This window comes from Trachypithecus francoisi, unplaced genomic scaffold (assembly GCF_009764315.1).
Source record: "Trachypithecus francoisi isolate TF-2019V2 unplaced genomic scaffold, Tfra_2.0 Lachesis_group12, whole genome shotgun sequence".
Taxonomy (NCBI): domain Eukaryota; kingdom Metazoa; phylum Chordata; class Mammalia; order Primates; family Cercopithecidae; genus Trachypithecus; species Trachypithecus francoisi.
Window position 1 is genome coordinate 19794039 of NW_022681457.1, and position 11196 is coordinate 19805234.

General features: G+C 45.2%; 1 protein-coding gene across 1 annotated transcript in view; it reads right to left on the minus strand.

Moving 5' to 3' along the window:
* Window positions 1–7199, minus strand: part of DAB1 (DAB adaptor protein 1) — a 1271953-nt gene extending 1264754 nt beyond the window's left edge. The window contains exon 1 of the mRNA XM_033225047.1: window positions 6892–7199. The gene's annotated coding sequence lies outside the window, so the exon portion shown is untranslated. The remainder of the gene's footprint in view (window positions 1–6891) is intronic.
* Window positions 7200–11196: the final 3997 nt, after the last annotated feature.

The following is an 11196-nucleotide window of genomic DNA, read 5'->3' on the forward strand; positions in this document are numbered from 1 at the left end:
TTATTTATTAAAAGCCTATGAATACACATGAATTCTTTATTTGGTATTCATTCTGATGTAAGTCCGCCTGCCCCTTTGAGATGGGAGCCATGTGTGCTTTGCTAAATAAATTGAGAGGTTGTCTGATGTCACTGTTTCTCTTGTCCTCTGCAATATGGCTGGGTTTTCTTTAGTCCCAAGTGAAGAACTATTAATTATATAGGATTCTTGTACTATTGCCAACAAGGAAAGAGCCTAAATGTCACCAAGGAATGATCACCTCCTTGCCCAAACCAGCTAGTGTTACACAGTGGCCCAAGACAGCTTATTTCAATCTGAGAAACATTCCCTTCTATCTTTCACAAGGTGCCTTTCACTCTCAACGTGCAGGTTCAAATCACAAGGATCACAACTTTACTATTCTGATCACCATATTACAAAACAAGGCAGGTAATATTATCTCATTTCCAGGGAATTGAAAAAGATACCCAGAACCATCAGGTAGCCCTTCTGATGCCTGATAGTAGAATGGAAGAAAAATTCAGGCCCCTGAAACGCAAACACTATGTCTTTTTAGACAATTATCCTTCTGCGCATAGGGTGGACCATGAAAAAAACACACACACAAGAAAAATTTCATCATTTCATGCTTTGCTGAATTTTAAGAGCAGCAACAAGCATCAGTGAAAAAAAGAGTCTGAAGAAAGAAAATGAGAACAGATGTTGAGACCAGACACACAATGTCCCAATCCCAGTCCTTCTCTCACTTGCCTTGTGACTCTCAGCACTCATTTAACATCACTGAGTCTCAGTTCCCTTCCATGGAAATATGGGATTGTTTTGAAAATTGATGGAATAACATATGAAAAGTGCCCATAGGTACAAGGTAGACAGTAAAAACAGCAGATACAAAAGCATCAGCAATGACAATGATGACTGTGGTGATGGTGATGATGGTTCTACTGTTGAGGAACTCCAGGATCTTACACAGGTCCCAGAATCTTATATAACCAAGTAGTAGAGGGCACAGGCTACTCATGCTCAAACCCTAGCTCTACTTTTAAGCTGTGCCTCATATTCCTTATTTATGGAATGTGAATATGAAACAAGTTAATGTATCCGAAGTGTTTAGAGCAACACCTTGCACATAGTAAATATCCCTCTCCCTTAAATAAAAGAGTTGGACAAAAGTTTTTGCAAGTTCAAGCTCTATTATGTCACTTTGTCAGGATTATCAATTTAGAAGAAGCACAAGTACTCAAAATGAGTACAGTCTCTAGAGTCAGAAAGACTTGAGTTTATATCCAATGTACTAACTTGTGCCTAGGACATGTTACTTAATGTCTCTAATCCCTGGTTTCCTTCTCTAGTCATTAAAAACTCAGCAAATATTTTACTGATTTTTATTGTGCCAAGCATGTTCCAGGTGAGAATAAACTAAGAGTCATCACACTATTCTTAGGATCGTTAGAAGGATGAAACAGGAGAATACAGGTAGTGTGCTCAACCCAGTGTCTGACATACAGCAAGCCCTCAATAAATGAGAGTTGTAATTCCACTACTTACCCAGAGGCAGATGCTATCAAAGTCAAACTCTGGAGGCCTCCAGTAACCACTGCCTCACTGACAAATTATCCCAACACCAACGTTTTTAACCATGCCATCAGGTTTTCCAGCACACCTACAGAAGTAGGAACTATGTCCACAACTGCTTACCGAAGTAGCAAGAGACATACTCTGTCCATGGTTCTGATTCAAACAAGAGATGCAGAAGAACAGTATTGGGGAAAAGGGTATATCTTAATGAAACTGTCGCAGAAAACATGGACGCCGCCAGTGCTGTCATCTCTAGACATGAGTGTCAGCAAAACCCACCCCTCTCCAGGAAGCAGCTTCCATCTGCCCCATTCATCACTGTACTAAAGTGAAAGCAGAAGGTGGCCAGCTTCTTCCTGGGATCAACTCTTGCGTCTAAGGATACAGAATGAGCCCTGAACTCACAGACCTGAGTTCAACATCTTCCATTTCTTCCTGGCTCTGGGAACTTGACCAGATCACATTAGCTTATCACATGTGCCTCTGTTTTTCATCTGCAAAAGGACAAGGACACCTAATTGGAAGGGCAACTGTGAAGATGTGGACTAAAGAGCTCCGTCAACTCTTAAGCTCTGAACAAATATTGGGCATATGAAACTGAATTAGATGCCCTGCCTTTAGGTGCTCACAGAACCACTAATAGGGTAGAGTGGAAAAAACAGAGGCAACAAAATGAAGGAGATCTGGGTTTGAATCCATCTAGACACTACTATGTTTTTCTTTCTGACCTGACCATTTTATGTAACCTCTTGGAGCCTAGCTTTCTTTATCTGTAAAATAAAGATCACAACACCAGTCACACTGGGCTACTGTGAAGATTAAGGAAACAATTTTTGATGTAATTTAAAATTTAAACCAAACTAGTATTCGTGTTCTAGTGATTTAAAAATAAACCCAACTACCTAGTTATTTAAGTATAAACCGAACAAGTCTCTGTTCATTTATTCCATAGTTTTTGGGCACATCCTGCACATACAGTATTGTATGAGGTATGAGGATGATGTACATGAATATATATTGCAAGTTTCCTGCATATAATCTAGTTAGGAAAATATTGTGTAAAGTAAAGGAGCAATGCCAACGTTTAGTAATGTGTATTAAACATAGAAGATATTTAGGTGAGGTGGGGGAAGGGGTTGTCACTTTTTATTTTACACACTTCTGTATTGTTTGAATTTCTAAGAAAAAAGGTTTGTATCAGTATTGTTAACCAAAAAATGAATAAGAGAAAATAAATAAATTTAGAAGGTGTCAAAGATGTTAATCATCCTTTAGAAGCTCTTAAAATGAATGCAGTCATTAAACATCAATCATATGCTTTCGTGCAGAGGACTGTGTTATATCCTGAGATTGAATAGGGGAATGAGTAAGTCCCTGCATTGAAGGAAATTTCACTCTAATGGGAGAGATGAACACGTGGAGATTTGTAACACAGCACTTCAAGAAGGGCATTTAAAGAGTACTGAGGGAGCATGAGCTTCCTGAGAGAAAGGGACCTCTGAGTGGAAGTCACTTTTAAGATGGATTCCAATGCATGAGGAGAGTCTACAAGACAAATGAATAGGAACACATTCTCCAAACAGGGAGTGAAAGTAGCATCTACAAAGGTATGAAAAGCACATGTGCGGTATGAGTCTGTAAGTGCATAGGTGTAAGTGCACAGATGTGTGGTATGAGTGTGTAAGTGCATAGACATGAGTGTGTGTGAGGCTGCATGTGATGTTGTGTGTGGGTAGGTGTGCGTGTGTGAGTATGGTAGTGATTGATGTAAGTGTAATGCTGTGTATATGTGTGTGAAGGCATGTCTAATGCTGTGTATATGTATAGAAGGCTGTGTGCGATGCTGTGTGTATGTGGGGGCTGTTTGTATTTATGAATGTGTGAAACTGTATGTGAGTGGTGTGAATGTAACGTGTATGCATGTATGTGAGGGTGTGTGTGATTCTGTGTGAGAAGGTGTGTGTGTATGTGCGTGTGTAGGTGTGTGGGTATGAGGGTAGTGTGTATATGGTGTGAGCATGTGTGTGTGTTGTGTGTTACAAGAACATGAGGAGGGAGTAAGACGGCTAGATAGTGAAAGGCCTTGAAGTCTATAGTCAGGAATTTGAACAGCATGCCTTGGGCAACAGGGAGCACTTTATGTTTTTGACCTGGGAGTAACATGATCAAAGCCATATTCTAGAAAGATGTGTTACATCTGTGGAAGGGCCCATACTGAAGGCCAGGAAATGAGCTGGGAGGCTCTGAGGATGGGCCAGAAGGGGGGCAAGGAAGCTGGAGGGGAGAAAATTAATTGAAATCATTTTGTCATCACTGCTAGTTCTGGGTGGCATGTAAGGGTGTTTACTATACATTTTTCATTCCCCCCACCCCAGGTTAAATAAATTAATGATACATGATTGTAAAAGTTGTCCATTCGATGGAAGACAGGTCTCAAAACAAAAACAACAAAAAACACCACCTCCAAAGTTGTTGAGAAACCCAGTCTGTCCAAATGGAGTACCCAACTTGATCCAAGCAAGAGCACACTCTCCAGGTTATACAAAGCATGTCTGCTAGGCAAACAGCTCCCCTCCCAGCACCAACACCACACCAGCAACTGGAGTCTCTAGTCATGGATGAATGGAGAAACCGAGTTCATGACTTTCTGTGGTACAATGTGTATTTCATAAATAATTGCCTTATTATGTCAAAGCGAAGTTCCAGGCTGTAAGTCTACCTGGAATGTGTCCTGTGCAGTTTGAGATTTTCCTTTACATTTTTTCTAAGCTAGGTGGTAAGACTGGTCTTGCTTTATGTGGGCTCTGATCGCTCCCTCTTAGGGCTAGTATTTCCCTCACTGCTTTTCCTTCCCTTCCTGCATCTCTCCCTTCTTCTCCTCACCACCACCCTCCCCAATCCCCAACCCCCAACCTAGTTCTCTGTCTCTGCTTCCCCTTTCCCACTGTCTGGTTGCATTTGAAGACTTAAGCTATCTCTGTCTCTCTATATCTCTTAGCTCTGCCCCCCACTCACTCCTTCCTTTGCCTCTTCCCCTCTCTTTTTTCTTCTCTCCCTATATTCTCACCCTGCATCCCTTCCCGGTATGTACAAAAGATTCCATTTTTTAAAAGGAGCAAGGCTTTTGCTAGCACAAGTATCTGATCCACAAATGTGGTCACTGTAAGGCAACTAGCTGAGTCCAGATTCAAGAAAAGAAAAATCTTGTCAAAGAGAGAGTGCTGAATGGTGGCCATTCATTTTGAGGGAGGCGAGTGAATCCTGTGGCTTCCAGTTGTCCCTGCACACCAGTATCACCAGGCAGTCTTCCAGCTGGGAAATCCCTATTTGCCAATAAGCCCTGGCCAGCCCCCATTCCTTTCCACTAGGAGCGAGGTGGCACTGTTGCTGTCACATTGCGTGTACTGCTCAGCTACTCCTTCCGCTCAGCTCAGAAAAAGAAAAAGCCATAAAATTCAGAACCAGCTAATGTCAGCACTGCAGGGGATTTCAGAGATCTCTTGGTTCAACCCTTGTCAGGTCACTTGTGGAGAGATTGGGGCCCCACATCACTAAATGCCAGGGAGATCTATTATTAGAAAACGCAGACCTAGGACCTGTTGCAAAAATCCCTCTGCCCTGGGAACACCTCTAGAAATTTGAACAGAATCTGAACAGAAATCTACTATCTGGCACCCGAATGTATAAACAGATAGAAGAAGCTTAAAATAGAGACAGGAAGCAGTTCAAATGCACATGGTGCAGGTACGAAATTCACTACATGTTTCCTGCAAGAAGGATTTGGGCAGGGAAGTGTGTGGAAGATGGGGCTGCAGTGGTGGAGGGCTCCAAGCTCTGAAGACCTTTTTAATATGGCTGTATTGTAATACTGCAGTGCCAAACCCCGCCAGTCATTCCAAAAGCAAAAGGAAGCCCCGCTCTGCAGCAGAACTTCTCAGCCCTGGAAACAGATTGTCTTTCTTTTGCACCCATTTAATAACCGCTATATTTAACATGATCAGGGGAAATGTGCATCCTCGGAAGGCACAGTAAGGAACCTCGGTCTGCAACGACGCGATTCCTCGGACACGAAACTAAAATGCATTCATTGGAACACAGCCTCCCAAAGCAGAAGCAAAAACACTGCAAGGCGATTTACAGGCAAGAGACCCTCTGAAAGAGAGGAGAGGAGGGGGCTTGGAAAGCAAGGCGACACACCTTTTCTGAGCTGTTGGAAACAGGCTGCCTGCAAAGTCCACCCATACTGCGCTGCCAAGGGTTAATCGGCAAAAATTGGTACGCACACACACACACACACACACTCCTACTGCACCCCCACAACCTCAGCCACCACCACATAGTTGGATCTTTTTAATCTTAAATTCCCAGGAATTCCCTGATCAGCCCTATCTTTTCGGAACAGCCCCTTCACCTGGGCTGGATTCCCACCTCATCATCAGCGAAAGCCCAGAGAGCCGGGCATAATTATTTTCCTACAAGGTTATGCCTAATTGGCCACTAACCTAATTGATTAATCATCTCATTTTTCAAAGCAGCATCAAAGAGCCAAGCTGAGAGGGCAGAAAGAAAGCATGCGTCCGGATGGCGCGAGGGTTAAAATTACAGATTTCAGGTAAGACCCCTGGCCAGCTTGCCTGGTTTCTAGATACAGAAGTGGACAAAAAAGAAATGAAAACGCGGACTGAGCGAGGAAATGCGCAAGACCACAGAAGGACTGAACCTGCCGGGAGCCTCGACGCTGCCCAGCTAGCCCGAGTCCAGTCGTCGACGCGGATGAAGTTGTTTCCCCGGGACAGGAAGGGTTAAATGGCTGCGCGTCAACTCGGCCTCAGCTGGGGTGTCAGGGAGCAAGAGCCTCTTGGCTCGGGCGATTCCGCGTGGTGGGGGGAGCCCGAGGGTCGCCCTGGCGCTCCGGCCACAACTTGGGCGGCTCCGTGCGGCGGCCCTCGCCTGCGCCTTTGCGCGCCACCCAAAACTTTGCGCACACTGCAGCCGCCGCCTGCCCACTCTGCGCGGTGAGAAGCGCGCCGCCAAGTGCCGCGGGCAGCCCTCCGCAGTCGCCGCGGCAGCCGCTGCCTGTCTTCTGGCTCCAGACTTTTCCCCTGCTGCCTCCAGTTCCCACCCAGGAGGCTCTCTCGCGGCCGCGAGAGCGCGGCGCCCAACCCACAGTGGGCAGTGCGGGCGCAGCGTTGCAGACCACCACCTCGCCGGGTCTGGGCAGCGCCCACTGGACGGATGGGCCCCCGCGGCCGCCCCTACCCCGGCGCGCCCACCTCGAGCCTCCCACGCCGCGGCGGGCGCAACATCTTTTCCTACCTCCAGTCGCCGAGGACCACACTCTCCGCTCAGCCCTCTCGACTCATCCTCCGGCTGCAGTAGAGGGCGAGCGGGCTCCGCTTTTGTTCCCTGGGGCTGGCAGGTCCGTGTGGGGCCAGGGCGCGCGGGAGATGCCGCGGAGCTGGGTATCCCGGAGAGGGGATGCTCACTCCCAGCAGCTCCGCTGGCAGCAGTAGTGGCGGTAGCAGCAGAGGCAGCGGCAGCAACAGCAGAAGCAGCAGCAGCAGCAGCAGTCGAGATAGTGCCGGCTCTCTGCAGGCCACATCTTTCATACCTTATACATCACTACCGCATTCCCCCGAATAGGGGAGCCCCTCAGCATTTCGCCACCTAGCGCGGAATGCTGTTGCCCGAGGAGGTGGCGCGGCCTGACCGACCTGGCCTGAATGTGAGCTCTGAGTGGGAAGGACCTCAGCACCCACTCACAGACTCCCTTCTCCGCTACGGTCACAGTGAGGTCTACAACTTGCAGCCATTCTGCAGTCTTCACCGTTTGCAGTTCTCAGTGTCTGCTCCCCTGGGAAGTATGGACTTCGGGTTAAGCAAAAGTGATTTACTAGGGAGAGCCCTCTCTGAGCTGCCTCTAGGGTCTTGGCCTGCATGTGCTTTTACACAGCCTCCTCCTTCTTGGGGTGTTCACAGGTGCAAGATTTTGCAGCAGCAGACACACACTCTCCTGCAGGTACATAAACCTCTGAGACATATTATGCACACCTCACAATCAAGTGTATGGGCACTGAAGCAGACAGACCAGGGTTTCAGTTGTAGCTATGTGATCTTATGAAACGACCAAATGATTGAGCTTCCATTTCTTCATCTACAAAATGGGAACCATATGTCTCATAGAATTGTGATAATCACATGAGACAAGCACAGAGCTTGACACATGGTAAGTTATAGCAAAACATCAGTTTTTCTTCCTTCATCCGATGCAGGTCTGCCCTTCTTGAGGTAATTCTATATCAGTAACAATTCACTCATCAATAAATATTTTTGTGTGCTTACTATGAGCCAACCTCTACTTTATGGAGACGGGCAGAACATTCAAAAGAACACAGACAAGCAATTTTTATTCTCTTGTAACCTGCTCTCTAGTAAGACGGAAAATAAACAAGTAAATCAGCAAGAAGCTATTGGATAGTAATAATCACTATTGACCAAAATTTAAGTAGGTGACGACATGGGATAGAAAATGACTGGGGTAGGACATCAGGCTGGGCATTTGGGAAAGAGTCCTCTAAGCACATGACCACTGATCTGAGGTCTGTATGATAAGGAACCAGTCATTAGAAATAGAACAAGTGCCAAGGCCCTGAAGAAGGAACATGTTGAATGTGTTTGAATAGCAGGAGGAAGGAAGTGTAGCTAGAATGTAGCAAGAGTGATGAGTTGGTGACATGAGATGAGGTGGAGAGGGAGGCTGGTCTTATGGGGAAAGATCAGTAAGGTAAATTGATTTGATGCTAAGTTTGGAGTTTGGGGGGTTAAATAGAGATGTAACAGTTACAGGATTGGAGAGAGTGTGATTTTTATTTGTAAAAGCTCACTCCAGCTGCTGTGCAGAGAAGGTACTGAAGGGGGCATGGGTGGAAGGAGAGGATCCAATCAGAGTGTCCCACAGTGCTGAATAAAAGTCCCTTTCAAGTCCCTGACCTCCATAACCACACCAACTTCCCCTCTGCCTGTGGTTCCACTAGGAAAAAAGGCCACTGGACAGCTACCCTGGGAGCCTGGGTATGAGTTTCTCCTACTACTCTCTGAGTATCCTTTTCCTTATCTAGAAAATATAAATAATAATATATATATTCTCATAAAATTATTGTGAGGATGAAATGTGACAAGGAAGGCACCTAAGGTACTAAATGACCATTAATTTCATGTTCAACATTTCTCTACTTTCAGGTTTTCAAGGAGCCTCTGGAGTGCTCCTACAACCCTTCTGTCCTGTCCAGGACCAGGCAGGGGTTACCTATTTGTTGAATCCACGAAGAGCTTCTCTCAGCATCTGGGATGCTTGCATTTGTAATGCCAGCCCCTGAACACATCTGTCTTTTTCTCGAGCAGGAAACATTTCGAGCAGGAAAGATTTTCATTTTGTTTAGGTCCTTTCGATTTTTTTCTGTCTGCCACCCTCATGTAGTTTGAAGCATGCAGGACATCATCATATAAACCACTCAAGGTATAAAAATAGAAAGGAAAACAGAGCTGTTGGGGGATGTGTAGAGCCAGAGATGGCAAGAAAGGAAAACAGATAGTCCTTTCTCTCTTAGCAACAGGAGGAAAGGTTCTCAGCTGAGACATGTGATATTTTCTGATATCAGTATAGTGTAACAGATTCCAGAGGCCTCCAGGATCCTGCTCCCCACTGCTACCACAGAAACTCAATGAGATAAAGTAGGCATGATTTGATATTGCCCCACTTTGACAGATGAGAAAGCTAAACCCCAGACAGGTGAAGTAGCAGAGCTGGAACTTGGACCCAGGTGCTCTTGACTTGCTCCTTCTCTATGCCCAGGTGCTTCAAATGACCCCAACCCTAATGGTGTTGCCTAATTCTCAGGGCCCCGAAGCACTTATCCAATTGAGACCCAGAACTGTAGATCTCCAAGACAGTCAATTCATTCCCTTGCACCCAACTCAGTGTACTGCACTTCTCTCCATCTTTCTCTGAGCTAGTTTCTCCAACTCCAAAACTAGTACATTGAAGTCCAGATATGGATCTTAAATGTTAAGTGGTCATAGAAACTTGCTTACTATTGCTTGGTTGGAAATCAGGGAGAGAACAGATGCTAATTGATGTGCCTTTGGGTTGCTGCATGGGAATCAGAGAGAGTGTGAGATCCGACTTCGAATCTCTCCTGTCATTTATTGTGTGTTTCTAAGCAAGTTATGAACCTCTCGAAGTTTTAATGACCTCATCTAAAAAGTTGAATCACTATCTGCCCCAGGAGCTGTGAAGACTAAAGGACATGCTCTAAGGATTTGCTCAGTTATCTGTCTGTATCCTTAAATATTAGTATCATTTTCTCTCCAGCCATCCCCATCACCACGGGCAACTGGTTAACAACTGACTCTGATTATTGTTAACAAGCCTGATTAATAATAAAGCCCTGAGTCACAGCATTTGCCAATTTCCTGAGTATAAATATCCTCACCTTGGCCGATTTCAAGTTACCAACAAAGTGTCAGTGAATATGAAATTAAGAAGAGGTGTGCACGGTCAGTTACTGTGAACCTGTACTACTAGCTGGACCCAATACGTCACCATGATATAAATCAGCCTCAAATAGTTGGGCTGCCTTTGACAGTTTAGAGAGCCCTTTATTTTAGATTATTTCCTGTGATATTCACAAGAATCCTTGAAGAAAAATTATCATCCCTATTTCCCCAACTGGAAGAGGGTAAAAGTGAGAACCAGAGAGACTGACTGACTTACTCAAAGACAGACAGCCAGCTAGTAAGTAAGAGTTAAGATTCAATGCTGAGCCTTCTGGCTCCAAATCTAGGGACCCTTCTATGCTCCGTACTGTACATTAACTGGATGATCACTGCACAAGCTCTGCAGATGTCTTTCTCTTTCAGGGCCATGATACTAGGACCTGAGCTTCTGTTTTTCAATTGGATAGGCAGGAATAGTCATCCCAGCCCTTCGCAGATACCCTGAGAATCAAATGAGATAATGCAGATGAAAATAATTTGCAAAGCACCCTACAAGGATAAAAGTATGAATATTATAGTTAGTGGCTGGAGAAAAAATATGGAGACAACAAATCCCAAGCCCTAGAGGAACTTACAAACCACAGAAGAGGCAGGACCACCCTGCACACATTCACCACGTTCACTTCAGATCCACACTCAAGGGGAAACATGCAATAAGATATTGATTCAGTCCCTTTTAAAATGTATATTATTATAAAGACAATGGGAATGTGAAGGATAAAATGATGTGATTTTAATTACAGGCATAGCCAGAGTTGTTTTTCAGAAACCTTGTTGCTTTTCTCTCTTGCTGTTTGTAGAAATACAGTCATTTCCTACTCCAGTGCTGCCCCCTACCCCACCCACCTCCTTTGAGAGAGGTGGAGATCACCAGCTTAAGGCAAAGGGAATTTGCCTTAAGCAAATTCTGTCTTTGCAAAGGCAAAGACAGAGGCGTTTGTCACTTGGCAGTCCAGAGTGAAGCCAGCTTGTTTCCATCGATGATGTCATCATGTCTGTGAACTCTCTTGCTTGCTTGTTCATTCTCTCTCTCCCCCTCCCTCCTTCTCCCCCCGCTCCGCCCCC